We start from the raw sequence: 15,217 nt of genomic DNA on the forward strand, positions 1-15,217 counted from the left end.
TTAAAATCTCCATAAAACCCAGCTGACTTGGGTATTTTCATATCTGAAATTTTTCTCATTGCGACCACTGATTTTTGATTAAACACCTCCACCCTGAATTCATACCCCACCCATATTGACCATCCTAATGCCTTCACCTTAAGTTCACACCCTACTCATTCATCCAACCCTAACACCTCTGCATCCTTTCCCCCAGCTAATGACTCTTCTTCCTTTGCCCCTCCTTCCCACCCTCCCCAATTCAATTTCCATATCCTTCTTAACTCTGATCCTTCTGGCACTATGGGGCAACAACAAACCCTCTCCCTCAGTGTGTCCAACCCTTCTCTTTCTCAAATCTACCCCACTGAGAATGGATTAAGAAGCCTTGAAACAGAAATAAGAGTACCAAATAATTGAGATTGGCTATTTCCTTTAAGGGAAGTACCCACTTTTAATAAAAATGGGAACTTGGTATCTGTAAGACATCACATACCTTTTAACCCTGAGGATTTAAATAAATTTAAGGAAGATCTTCCAACATTTGAGGAAGAACCAATATTAATTATAAAAAAATTAGAGAACATATTCAGAACTTTTGACCCCCACTTGGATGGATGTTGAGAATTTGTTAGACATTTTTAACAAAAAGAGAAAAAAACAATATCGTCTCTCTGGCTAATCATAAATGAGGTATAAGAGGACATTATTGGTCAACTGAAGATCCACATTGGAACCCCAATGTTGAACTAGATCACACAAAACTAAACCAGGCCAAAGAAGCATTATTGATAGCCATAAGAGCATGCTCAGATAGACCTGAAAAATGGTCAAAATTTGAAAGAACACAACAAGAAATTGATGAGACCCCCTCCAAGTTTATAGACAGACTTATTGATGTAGGAAATACATATATGTACCTTGATTTATCCATAGAAAGGGACATTAGGCAAATACATAGGCAATTAATTGAGAATTGTTGTTCAGTGGTAAAAGACTACTTTAAAACTAGCTGTCCTAATTGGGACTCTATGGACCTTGAAGAATTGAGGAGAGTAGCGGCCTATGTTTATAAGGGTCATGTAAAAAGACCTGAGGAACACAATATTTTAGTGGAAGACTTAAAAAAAGAAATTGAAATGTTAAAGAAACAATTGAAAAATAAAGGAGAAACCACAGCCCCTTTTCAGGAATCCACAGATAAATCAGTAACCTGCCACTTCTGTGGGAAGAAGGGCCAAAGAATGATAGAATATAGAACTTTTCTCACGATTATCTGAAGGAATACACAGTTTAATAACAACTTTAGAAATAATAACTATAAAAATGATGATAATCATAGAAACCAGAATTTTAGAAATTATGGAAATAACTATAATGACTAGAGAAATAGGAACTTTAGAAACCAAAATTATAGAAATAGGAATTAGGAAAATAATGACAGTGCTCCAAATGAAGAAAATGATAATACCCAACAACAATATATAAGAAATGGTGCTTATCCAAAAAATACTCAAGGTGCTAATGCCCCTCAGGGAGGTGCCCAAGGAATGTCCCAAACACAATGAGGGTGGGAGGGGGGCTGGGGCACAGGAATCAGAGGATACAACCTTTGATTTTCCAGATCCTGATGTCCTATTACCTGTTGTCCCTATCCACTGCCCTCCTCATACTAATGAACCCCATGTTAACTTAAAGGTGGGTAACACCTATTATAATTGTCTCTTAGACACTGGAGCTACCAGCTCTGTCTTAAAGAATTTACCTGATTTAATTTGTTATTCCATTTACTCACAAAGTGTAGTGGGAGTATCAGGAATACCCCAAAGAGTTAAAAAAAACTTCCCCCTAGAATGGTGTCTGTAGGACCCCTAGAGGTACAACATACCTTCCTTTTGATGCTTGACTCCCCTTTAAATTTGCTGGGGAGAGACCTTCTATGCAAACTCAGAGCCACAATAACTTGCTCCCCAGATGGTTCCTTATCATTGGAAGTACCAGAGGAATCTTTAAATTTACTCCCTGTACTTCTCTCAGAGAGCCAGGAGGCAAAAGAGCCTCCCACTTTTGAAATACCTAAGGATATAATGGAGTCTCTTTGGGCCACATCTTCTTCCGATGTAGGCTTACTCAAATCTGCTGTTCCTTTGCAGATAAAAACTAAATCTAGCCCACCTCCTTCTATCCCTCAGTATCCCCTCTCAAAGGAGGCAATTGAGGGTATTACACCAGTTATTAACTCATTAATAGAACAGGGAATAATAATCCCTTGCAAATCTCAATACAACATGCCCATCCTGCCCGTTAAAAAACCAAAAAGGGGGCCCTGATGGCAAGCACCTCTATAGATTTGTACAGGATCTGAGGGCAGTGAACAACCACGTTATAAAGAGACACTCCGTAGTTTCTAACGTAAATACTATTATTTCCTCTATTCCTAGCACAGCTACATATTTTACAGTAGTAGAATTGTGCTCAGCTTTCTTTTCCATACCTATACATGAGAACTCCAGGCATACTTTTGCTTTTACCTGGAAGGGCTCACAATATACATGGAGTATTTGCCACAGGGTTATGTGGAAAGCCCTACTTTATTTGAGCAAATTTTGAGCCAAGACACAGATAATATAACATTTAAAAATAGCAAATTAATCAAATATGTAGATGATCTACTCTTGGCTTCAACAGATGCAGAAACATATGAAGAAGATAGTAAACAACTTCTTTTGGAATTGCACAAAAGAGAACATAAAATCTCGAAGGATGAAGTTCAGTGGTATCTCCCTAAAGTACAATATTTGGGATTCATCCTGATTGCGGGTGCTTGCTATATTTCTCCAAAACGAATTGAGAATATTCAAAATTTAAGCACTCCTACCACTAAAACAGTTGAGAGCAATTTTAGGAGCAACAGGGTTTTGCAGACAATGGATTCCTTGCTATGGGGAAATTACTAAGCCCCTTATAGCACTAACAAGGGATTCGGTCCCTGAACCCCTCAAATTAGAGCCAGAACACTTGACAACTCTATCAGATCTAAAACAGGCTATACTGTCTTCCCCTGCTCTAGGCATCCCAGATTACAACAAGCCATTTACTTTGTATGTGCATGAGTGAAGAGGAATAGCTTCAGTTGTTTTAACTCAGACTTTGGGACCTTCTCAGTGCCCAATTGCTTATTATTCTGCCCAACTGGACCCAGTAGCATCAGGAGCACCACCATGTCTTAGAGGAATAGCTGCTACAGCCTTACTAGTGACAAAAACTGTTGATCTAATATTGGGATGCCCATTAACAATTATGTTCCCACATGAGGTAGAAGCATTGTTGCTAAGGCATAAAATGCAGACATTTTCTGATCAGCAAATTACAAGGTATGAAATAACCTTGTTAAATAGCGAAAACATTACCTTGAAAAGCTGTACAACTCTTAACCCTGCCACCTTGCTTCCAGATTTACCAACTTCAGGAGAACCATTACACAATTGTGAAACACTAGTGTCCATGACAGAAAAGCCTCGAGATAATCTCTTGGACACTCCCTTAGACAATCTAGATCTGATCTTATTTACTGATGGTTCCTCTTTTATGAGGGATGGCATACGCTACACTGGAGCTGCTGTAGTCTCAGAATTTGCCACTGAGTGGTCAGCTTCACTACTCTCTAACATTAGAGCTCAAGGAGCAGAACTCATAGCTCTGAAGCATGCTTGTATAATTGCCAAGGATAAAAAGGCAACAATTTATACAGATTCTAGATATGCTTTTGGTATTTGTCACTCAGTCGGAATGCTATTGCTTCAGAGAGGATTTTTAACCTCAGCCAGAAAATCTATAGCTAATGCAGACATTATTTTTTTTTTAGTTTTTAAAACATTATTTTATTTGGTCATTTTCATACATTATTCATTGGAAACAGAGATCATTTTCTTTTCCTCCCCCAACCCCCACCCCTCCCCTAGCCGATGCATGATTCCACTGGGTATCACATGTGTCCTTGCTACGAACCCATTTCCTTATTGTTTGTATTTGCATTACGGTGCTCATTTAGCGTCTCTCCTCGATCATGTCCTCTCAACCTCTGTAATCAAGCAGTTGCCTTTCCTCTGTGTTTTTACTCTCACAGTTTGTCCTATGCTTGAGGATAGTGTTTTTTCTCATAGATCCCTGCAGATTGTTCAGGGACATTGCTTTGCCATTAATGGAGAAGTCCATTATGTTCTCTTGTACTACAGTTGTAAAGATTAAAATTTAGGGGAGAGACTGAGGCAGGTAGAAATTAGTTTCTCTCTGCAAGGAGTATTATATTTTTATGAGATTTATTAAAGATTAAGGATTAAAGAAAATACAGAATAAGAAACACGTGCCTAGGCCAGAGAGGCCTAGACAAGATAATCTCACATCATGGAAAGCTGCGTCTGCTCCAAAACAGAAGTCCAAAAGAGCCCACAAAAGCCTTTGCAATCAGGTTAAATCCCTTCTCCATCTTGGCCCACCTGAGAATTCAGTGAGATTAGAGGGCATTCTGGGAGCTAGCAAGGACTCCTGGAGAATGGAGTCCAGAGTTCAAATCTCAATTTTACACAGTGTGTCAGTTTCTGTGTACAATGTTCTCCTGGTTCTGCTCCTCTCACTCTGCATCAATTCCTGGAAGTTGTTCCAGTCTCCATGGAATTCCTCCACTTTATTATTCCTTTTAGCACAATAGTATGCCATCACCAACATATACCACAATTTGTTCAGCCATTCCCCAATTGAAGGGCATCCTCTCATTTTCCAATTTTTGGCCACCACAAAGAGCACAGCTATGAATATTCTTGTACAAGTCTTTTTCCTTATTATCTCTTTGGGGTACAAACCCAGCAGTGCTATGCCTGGATCAAACGGCAGACAGTCTTTTATCACCCTTTGGGCATAGTTCCAAATTACCCTCCAGAATGGTTGGATCAATTCACAACTCCACCAGCAATAAATTAATGTCCCAACTTTGCCACATCCCCTCCAGCATTCATTACTTTGCTTTGCTGTCATGTTAGCCAATCTGCTAGGTGTGAGGTGATACCTCTGAGTTGTTTTGATTTGCATTTCTCTGATTATAAGAGATTTAGAGCACTTTTTCATGTGTTTATTAATAGTATTGATTTCTTTGGCTGAGAACTACCTGTTCATATCCCTTGCCCATTAGGATGCAATGTTGAAAAAAAAAATACAAAGGAAGGTGGCCTTGCAGTCCCAGATCTCAAACTATATTACAAAGCAGAGGTCATCAAAACAATCTGGTACTGGCTAAGAGACAGAAAGGAGGATCAGTGGAATAGACTTGGGGTAAATGACCTCAGTAAGACAGTCTTTGACAAACCCAAAGACCCCAGCTTTTGGGAAAAAATCCAGTATTTGATAAAAACTGCTGGGAAAATTGGAAGACAGTGTGGGAGAGATTAGGTTTGGATCAACACCTCACACCCTACACCAAGATAAACTCAGAATGGATGAATGACTTGAATATAAAGAAGGAAACTATAAGTAAATTAGGTGAACACAGAATAGTATACATGTCAGAACTTTGGGAAGGGAAAGATTTCAAAACCAAGCAAGACTTAGAAGGAGTCACAAAATGCAAAATAAATAATTTTGAATACAACAAATTAAAAAGGTTTTGTACAAACAAAACCAATGTATCTAAAATTAGAAGGAAAGCAACAAATTGGGAAACAATCTTCATAACAAAAACCTCTGACAAAGGTCTAATTACTCAAATCTATAAAGAGCTAAACCAGTTGTACAAAAAATCAAGCCATTCCCCAATTGAAAAATAGGCAAGGGACATGAATAGGCAATTTTCAGTTAAAGAAATCAAGACTATTAATAAACACATGAAAAAGTGTTATAGATCTCTTATAATCAGAGAGATGCAAATCAAAATAACTCTGAGGTATCACCTCATACCTAGCAGATTGGCTAACATGACAGCTATGGAAAGTAATGAATGCTGGAGGTGATGTGGCAAAGTAGGGACATTAATTTATTGCTGGTGGAGTTGTGAATTGATCCAACCATTCTGGAGGGCAATTTGGAACTATGTCCAAAGGGCGGTAAAAGACTGTCTGCCCTTTGATCCAGCCATAGCACTGCTGGGTTTGTACCCCAAAGAGATAATAAGGAAAAAGACCTGTGCAAGAATATTCATAGCTGCGCTCTTTGTGGTAGCCAAAAATTAGAAAATGAGGGGATGCCCTTCAATTGGAGAATGGCTGAACAAATTGTGGTATATGTTGGTGATGGCATACTATTGTGCTAAAAGGAATAATAAAGTGGAGGAATTCCATGGCGACTGGAACAACCTCCAGGAATTGATGCAGAGTGAGAGGAGCAGAACCAGGAGAACATTGTACACAGAGACTGACACATTGTGGTACAAGAGAACATAATGGACTTCTCCAGTAATGGCTTTACAATGTCCCTGAACAACCTTCAGCGATCTTCCAGAAAAAAAAAAAAAACCTCTCCTCAAGCAGAGGACAAACTGAGGGAGTAAAAACACCGAGGAAAAGCAACTGCTTGACTACAGAGGTTGAGGGGACATGATCGAGGAGAGACGCTAAATGAGCGCCCTAATGCAAATACCAACAACAAGGAAATGGGTTCAGAGCAAGGACACATGTGATACCCAGACTAATCACACGTCGGCTAGGGAAGGGGTAGGGGGGGAAGAAAAGAAAATGATCTGTTTCTAATGAACAATGTATGAAAATGACCAAATAAAATAATGTTAAAAAAAAGAGAGAACATAATGGACTTCTCCATTAGTTAGTGTCAATACAACATCCCTGAACATTCTGCAGGGATCCAGGAAAAAAAAAACAACACTATCCACAAGTAAAGGAGAAATGGTGGGAGTAAAAACACCGAGGAGAAGCAACTGCTTGACTACAGAGATGGAAGGAACAGGAATGAGGAGAGACTCTAAATGAACACCCTAATACAAATACCAACAACATGGAAATAGGATTGAAGCAAGGACACATGTGATACCCAGTGGAATCGTGCGTTGCCCGGGGGGGAGGGGCGGGGGGCGGGGAGGAAAAGAAAATGATCTCTGTTTCCAAGGAATATTGTTTGAAAATAACCAAATAAAACTATGTTGAAAAAAATAAAAAAACAAAAAAAACATTGCATCCTGAGCTGACTGGATGTTTTTTTTTTTTTAACACCCATTTAGGGGGGTAGGATTGTAGTTTAATAAAAATCCAAGATTTTTGCTTTCTTTGTTTGAGAAAGATCTTCAAGGAAGAATCTTGCTAACTCCTAAATCCAGAGAACGAACTGTTGCAGAAAGATGCCAGAAAACCCACACTACATCAAGAAGATCAAGAATGAACTTTGGGTGTGGTTGATTGAAATGAAGTTTGATTGAACATTTATTGTAAATGAATACTTTTACGCCAAGGGGACTTTCCCTAATTTGGCTTTCTGTCAATGCACCTAGAAAAACATTGGTTTTGCTTTCTTTCTTTTCTATTCCTTCCTAATTACCGTAATTTCTTCTTAGAAAATTGAATATTACATTCATCTGTAGTTTGAAGTGCGTTTAGGACTATAAAATGATTATGTTAAATGATCAATGGGGAGACTAGTCTCCCATTGATCATCAGGGGGGATTGTGAATTTTAAAACTGTTCAGACTGTACCTTAGAAGATTTGGTTAAGCTATTCCCCATTTTAAACAATGCACGTACTTACTTGGTCAGGAATGTATTGGGAATTTTAACATTGCTCCACCCATACTTAGACAGTGCCTTAGGGGAAGATAAAGTTGTAAACTCCTTACTGGACAATGAAAAGTCCCCAACTCATACTTATAGTAAAGCTAGAACCTTAAGCTAGGTCTATTTTAGATCTAATACAAAAGGGTACTAAGTACCTATAAAGGTTAAATTAATCACTAAATGGTCAAGCAACTTGCAAAAGGCAAGAGGTGTGAAGTTTTAGTCTATTCAGAGAAGGTGATAACAAAAGAAGATGTGAACTAAGAATGGTCAGTCCTGGGGAAACCATCTACTGTGATTGGTAGATGTGAAAATTTAGGGGAGGTGACATCAGAGAAGTTTCTCTTTAAAAGGAGCTGGCTCTCTCTGAATTTAGTGGGAGTTTGAACTAGTAGGAGTTCGTAATTCAGTTTGGGAGTTCGCCGTGGAGGTTGGAGTTTGGAGTTAGTTGGAGGAGCTGGGTCTCTGAAACTCAGTTCAGGAGTTGAGGATTTCAGTGAAGGACTGGAGTTTTGCTTGGGACAAATCTTGTGGTGAGTGATTAAAGACTGACTAGTCTCTCTTAAGGCTCAGGCCCTTCCTACCATTTCCTGTTACTCTGTCTCTCTCCCTTCCCTTAATTCCTTCATTTGTATTAATTAAAATCTCCATAAAACCCAGCTGACTTGGGTATTTTCATATTTTGGAATTTTTCCCATGGCAACCACTTATTTATTTATTTATTTATTTATAAAACCCTTACCTTCCGTCTTGGAGTCAATACTGTGCATTAGCTCCAAGGCAGAAGAGTGGTAAGGGCTAGGCAATGGGTGTCAAGTGACTTGCCCAGGGTCACACAGCTGGGAAGTGTCTGAGACCAGATTTGAACCTAGGACCTCCCGTCTCTAGGCCTGGCTCTCAATCCACTGAGCTATCCAGCTGCCGCACAACCACTTATTTTTTATTATAATCAAGACACCAAAATTATCTTTACAGTTTTGGCAATTCACAGCCTTAAAACCCACATTTTTCGTGGTTACACTAGGTACCTAAAATGGTTGATGTTGTACAAACACCCTATCCATTATTCTAAATTCTATGATTTGTCTTTTTATCAGTGGAAAATGGGAAGCCAGCAGAGCTTGAATTGCTGTTTCAATATAGTAATTTCCTTTTGGCCATCGAGGAGTAATTTTATAACAAGCTAATATATTATTTTTTTCTTTCTTTTGTTTTAAGCCCTTACCTTCTGTCTTGGAATCAATACCTTGTATTGGCAGAAGGGTGATTAAAAGCTAGGCAATGGGGGTCAAATGACTTGCCTAGGGTCACACAGCTAAGAAGTATCTGAGGCCAGATTTGAACCTAGGACCTCCTGCCTTTAGGCCTGGCTCTCAATCCACTGAGCCACCCAGCTGCCCCCTTATTGTTTCTTTTCTTATAACTTGGAGGTCTTTGCTCTACCTCACTGTCCCAGATTTCTTCTACTGAACTATCTCACCTTCAAGCTCTTTTATATGATTATTAAATTTGCTGAACGTGTGCTTTAAGTCTCTTCTATATTTTCCATACCTCAAAGTCTTGATGCCAAACAGTCATCTTGCTTTAATTCTTGGTCACAGACGAGGCCTCCAATGTCAAACCATCGTTTGTTTCTCAATACTAGTTCTTTCGGCATTGGTTTCCTCTGAACAAAATGAAAATTCCCTTCTCAGATGTACTTGACATATTTATGGCCATACAATTAATTATAGCAGAAAAGAGTTCTCTAAGGGGGCAGCTCAGTGGCTTGGTGGATTGAGAGCCAGGCCTAGAGATGGGATGTTCTAGGTTCAAATATGACCTCAGACATTTCCTAGCTGTATAACCTTGGAGAAGTCACTTAACCCCCATTGCTTAGCCCTTAATGTTTTTTGCATTACATAGACGGAAGGTAACAAGAAGAGAGACAGAGCCAAAAAAATGCAAATCCAAAACCTCAGAAGTTTCTCCCACATCCTGCAAACTGACAACGATGCCAGAAAATGGCAACAGTAAATGTTTGAGGGGTTATAGAAGTACAGGCACACTAATACATTGTAGATGAGGCTGTGAAATGTTAAAGGGCGGGGGAGGGGGGCCAGCTGGGTGGCTCAGTGGATAGAGAGCCAAGCTCAGAGATGAGAGGTCCTGGGTTCAAATCTGCCCTCAGATACTTCCTAGCTGTGTGACCCTGTGCAAGTCACTTAACCCCCATTGCCTAGACCTTACCATTCTTCTGACCTAGTATTGATTCTAAGATGGAAGATAAGGTTTAAAAAAAAAGAAATATTAAAGTTTGGAAAGCAATTTATAATTATGCAAATAAGGTGACTAATATGTCCTTGCCCTTTGAATTAAAGATTCCTTTCCTGAATCTCTGCCCCAAAGAAGACATCAAATGAGAAAAAAGGCCCCTATATGTACAACAACTAATTTCTAGTAACACTGCTTGTGGTAGTTAAGAATTGGACACAGTACAGATGACCATCAACTGGGCTAAACAAATTACGGTGTGTCAGTGTCATGAAATATTACTGCATTGTGAGAACCAATGTGTGTGATGAATGTAGAGAAGCAGGGAGAGATCTCCATGAACGGCTGTGGAGTGAGCAATATACACCAGAACTACAGCTTGATGGAAAGAACAAGGAGGAGGAGGAAGTGTATCACAGCTAAAGTGAGTGCAACAGAATGATAAAGATCAAACAGGACTCGAGCGAAGACTTGCCCTTGACAACACATGTCCTTGTCACCCGTGTGCCTATGTTTCCAGACTTTCTCAATGTATCCATCAGTTGTGCTGAATTTCCCTCTCCCTAAAATGAATATTTTATCACCTGGGGTGACTCTCTGGAAGGAAAAGGGATATGGGCACATGGGATGGCATAGTGATGTAAGAAGCAGAAAAATATCAATAAAAACCTTATTTTTAAAAAAAAAGAAATTACTTCTTCACTTGTAGCCACAAGTCTGGGGCTTACCCCAAACCGTTATGACCTTTGTTCTCTTGGTCTTTCATTTTCACAAAGAGAAAAATGTTTATTGTTCTCTTTCCATAAATGCTTTTGAATTTTTATCTTGGAACCTATAATATTAACTTTTGTTTATCTCCCTACAATTTAGCCCCACCTTGTCCTTTCTTTGTACTGATGTACTTCTTGCTTGAAATCTTCGCCCTCCTCATTTCCTAGCTTCCCTGGCTTTCCCTCTTTCTTTTGAAGCTCTTCCCTTCCTCTTAACATCAATGCTTAAAAATCAGTCAAAAGGCAGGACAATCGGGGTTAAGTAACTTGCCTAGAGTCACACACCCAGGATGTGTCTGAGGTCATATTTGAATACAGGCCTCCCACATCTGAGCAAAACTGCTTTCTTTCCTGGCTTTTTTCGAGACAACTTCAAATACCACCTTTGTGCAGCAGAGCTCTCCCCCTCTCAGTCAGTGCCATTCCTCTGAGATTACCTTCTGCTTACTGTAGGCATCTTATATGTACCTACCTAGCTTTTTGGACATTGCTTTTCCCATTAGAAAGTGAGGAGCTTCTCTGAGGAAAGGGAACATTTTCCCTTTTTTTTTGTATTACTGGCACTTAGCATAGTGTTTGGCACATGAGAAGCATTTAATAAATTATCTTTGACTGACTGATTGACAGATACTGACATGCTCTGGAGTAGGGTTTGTTAACCTGGGGGCCATAGATATCCTAAAATATTGGGCCATTTGTTAACTGACCCAACCATTCTGGAGAGCAATTTAGAACCCTGCCCAAGGGGCCATATAACTTTGCATACCGTAATACCACTAATGGGTTTGTATGCCGAGATCCAAAAAAAGGGGACAGGACCTACTTGTACAAAAATATTTATAGCTGCTCTTTTTGTAGTGAGAAAGAATTGGAAATTAAGGGGATGTCCAACAATTAGGGAATGGCTAAACACATTGTGGGATATGGTGGTGATGGAATACTATTGTGCTCAAAGGAATAATAAAGTGGAGGGATTCCATGGGAACTGGAACAACCTCCAGGAAGTGATGCAGAGCGAAAGGAGCAGAACCAAGAAAACATTGTACACAGAGACTGATACATTGTGGTACAATCGAAGGTGATAGACTTCTCCATTAGTATCAATGCAATTTCCCTGAACAATCTGCAGGGATCTAAAAAAAAATACTACCCACAAGCAGAGGATAAACTGTGGGAGTAAAAACACTGATGAAAAACAACTGCTTGACTACAGGGTTGGAGGAGATAAGACTGAGGAGAGACTCTAAATGAACACTATAATGCAAATTCCAACAACAGGGAAATGGGTTCGAGTCAAGAACACATGTGATAACCAGTGGAATCATGCGTTGGCTATGGGAGAGGGAAAGGCGGGGGGGGGGGGGGGGGGGGAGGAAAAGAAAACAATCTTTGTTTCCAATGAACAATGTATGAAAACGACCAAATAAAATAATGTTTAAATTAAAAAAAAATTTTTTTTACCAATTACATGTAATAAATTTCCACACAAATTTTCCTAAATTATATGGTTAAACTAATTTCCTGGTTCTGCTTATTTCACTCTGCATCAGTCCATGAAAGTCTTTCCAACTCTTTCTGAGATCATTCCGTTCATCAGTACTTATGCACAATAGTATGGAAAGATCTACATGAACTGATGCAGAGTAAAATAAGCAGAACTGGCAGAACATTGTGCATAGTAACAGCAATATTGTACAATGATCATCCGTGATAGACTGAGCTACTCTCAGCAATACAATGATCCAGAGCAATTCTGAGGAACTTATAAAAAGAATGCTAGCCACCTCCAGAGAAAGAACCATTGGAGTTGGGATGCAGATGAAAGCAGACTGTCTTTATGGTTTTATTTGGGGATTTTGGTTTTATTCAAGTATTCTCCTACAACAATGATGAACATTTGCGTGATAACATATGTATAACCCAGATCAAATTGCTTACCATCTCTGAGAGGAGGGAGGGAAAGGAGGTAGGAATAGAAACAATTTTGATCTTATGATTTTGGAAAGTATACAGTATCTTGAAAGTTGTCATTACATGTAATTGAGAAAAATTAACTGTCTTTAAATTTTAAAAATTAAAATATGGTTCACAAATTTGGATCAGAAGAAATAATATATCTTTATTTCAACATGAGTACTTTCATTTGCAGTCATGTATATTTTATCTCATGCTGTTAAAAAATTAGTCTCCCTGAGTTCATATCTGGCCTCAAGACACTCATTAGCTGTGCAATCCCAGGCAATTCACTTTACTCTGTTTGCCTCAGTTTCCTCATCTTTTTTTTTTTTAACTTTTACCTTCCATCTTGAAATCAATACTAGGTATTGGTTCCAAGACGGACAAGTGGTAAGGGCTAGGCAATGGGGATTAATTGACTTACCCAGGGTCACACAGCTAGTATTTGAGAACAGATTTGAACCCAAGACTTCCCCGCTCTGGGCCTGGCTCTCAATCCACTGAACCACCCAGCTGCCCCCTCAGTTTCCTCATCTGCCAAATGACTTGGAGAAGGAAATAGCAAACAACTCCAGTATCTTTGCCAGGACCAAATGGGGTCATGAACAGCCAGACATGAGTGAAACAGTTACTTTTTTTTAGCCCATGTGCCAAGATGGTTTGCTGGAGTGTGGCCACTGTGCATGCTACAACTTTTTGGAGCCACAGATGAGAGTCAGTGCCAGGTGGAGCCCCACAAGTGGATGAACTACCCGGAAAAGGGATTGGCAAGCTCTCACACCATAGGTGCTAGTCCTCCTTGAACTCCTATACATCCCTACCCTACAATATTTTGGCTGTGAGAGAAATCACTGCTAAAACATGTTTGCTTTTGGGTTATGTTAATGCTAATAAATTTTATGGTCACTTAACTATTTTTTTGAATTCTAGGAGAATAGGGTTTTTGATATACAGAGAAATATGAGTATATGGGGAAATAGTTCTCCTATTTGTGTTTATTTTAATTTTTTAAACCCATACCACTGTCTTAGTATCAATTCTAAGATAGGAGAGTGACAAGCACTAGGCAATTGGGGTTAAGCAACTTGCCTAGAGTCACACAGCTAGGAAGTGTCTGAGGCCACATTTGAACCCAGATCTGAACTCTAGGCCTAGAGCTCTATCACTGTGCTACTTAGCTGCTCCTTCTCTTTATGTTTATTAATCATAATTAAATAAAATGAAGGTGTAATGACTTGGTGCTAATTGATTAACATTTGATGTTAATTAATGAGGTGTTACAATTTTAGTCATTAATAAGGAAATATCCAAACACAGCCCTGGATTGTTCTATAACTCTGGCTAAGGCTGAAAGATTATCAGGAGTCAAGTAGTGACCACTGGAAATGTGAGAGAGAACCAACAAGGAGGAGGATCAGGGAAAGCCTCCTGTGATTGGAAGCCCCTGAGATGAACCTTGAAGCCAGAGATTCAAAGGAAGAGGCCAGACTGAGGAGGGAAAGAATTCCTGGCCTAATGGATGTGGAATGGTTTGTATTTGAACAATCAGTAGGTCAGTTTGTCTAAATTAATTTAAGAGATCATGATGGGGAGTGCGAGACTATCATGTCATTGTAGCAGATCACAAACATGCCGCAGCTTCTTTGTCTCATTTGTGAAGGGGCTCTTCTGGCTGACCCCTAAAGCCCCCTCCAGCTCTGTGTTCTACGATCCCCCAAAAGAGGCCTTAAGTCACAGCTTGATAGTTGCATGGCCAGGATTCGAACCAAAGTCCCAGGCTAGTGTGCTTTCTACCACTGGAGAGAGAGAGAGAGAGAGAGAGAGACAGAGAGAGAGAGAGAGAGACAGAGAGAGAGAGAGAGAGAGAGAGACAGAGAGAGAGGGAGAGGGAGAGGGAGAGGGAGAGGGAGAGGGAGAGGGAGAGGGAGAGGGAGAGAGGGAGAGGGAGAGAGGGAGAGGGAGAGGGAGAGAGGGAGAGGGGGAGAGGGAGAGGGAGAGGGGGAGGGAGAGGGAGAGGGGGAGAGGGAGAGGGAGAGAGGGAGAGGGAGAGGGAGAGGGAGAGAAGGAGAGGGAGAGAGGCAGTTAGAAATTAGAGTTAGGAGCAGTACCAGATAGAGGTTAACTAAAACAATTAAGGTGATCTGATTAATTAAAAGAATTTAATTAGTTAATAAAACATTACTCATGGGAGGGGGAAGAAATCATATTGCCTTCAGCCACAAGCCATTGCTATGGGCTGGAGCTGCTTAACCAAGCCCAGGGGAGAGAGGGGAGGTGGAGAAAAACAAGGTGCAGAGATGAGGGGCATGGAGAAGGAAGGAATTGGGAATTAGACGAGGATCAAACCAATATATTATGCCAATAACTTCTCCTCTGAGTCTCAGGCTGATTCCCCCAAAAGCCAGAGGATCGGGGCAAAGGTTACCCCTCTATTCTAAGTGGAAACACCTAAGGGTCAAGAGTGATTCAGCCAGCCCTCTTGTCACATGTTGG

Source organism: Monodelphis domestica, chromosome 5, assembly GCF_027887165.1.
Source record: "Monodelphis domestica isolate mMonDom1 chromosome 5, mMonDom1.pri, whole genome shotgun sequence".
Lineage (NCBI taxonomy): Eukaryota > Metazoa > Chordata > Mammalia > Didelphimorphia > Didelphidae > Monodelphis > Monodelphis domestica.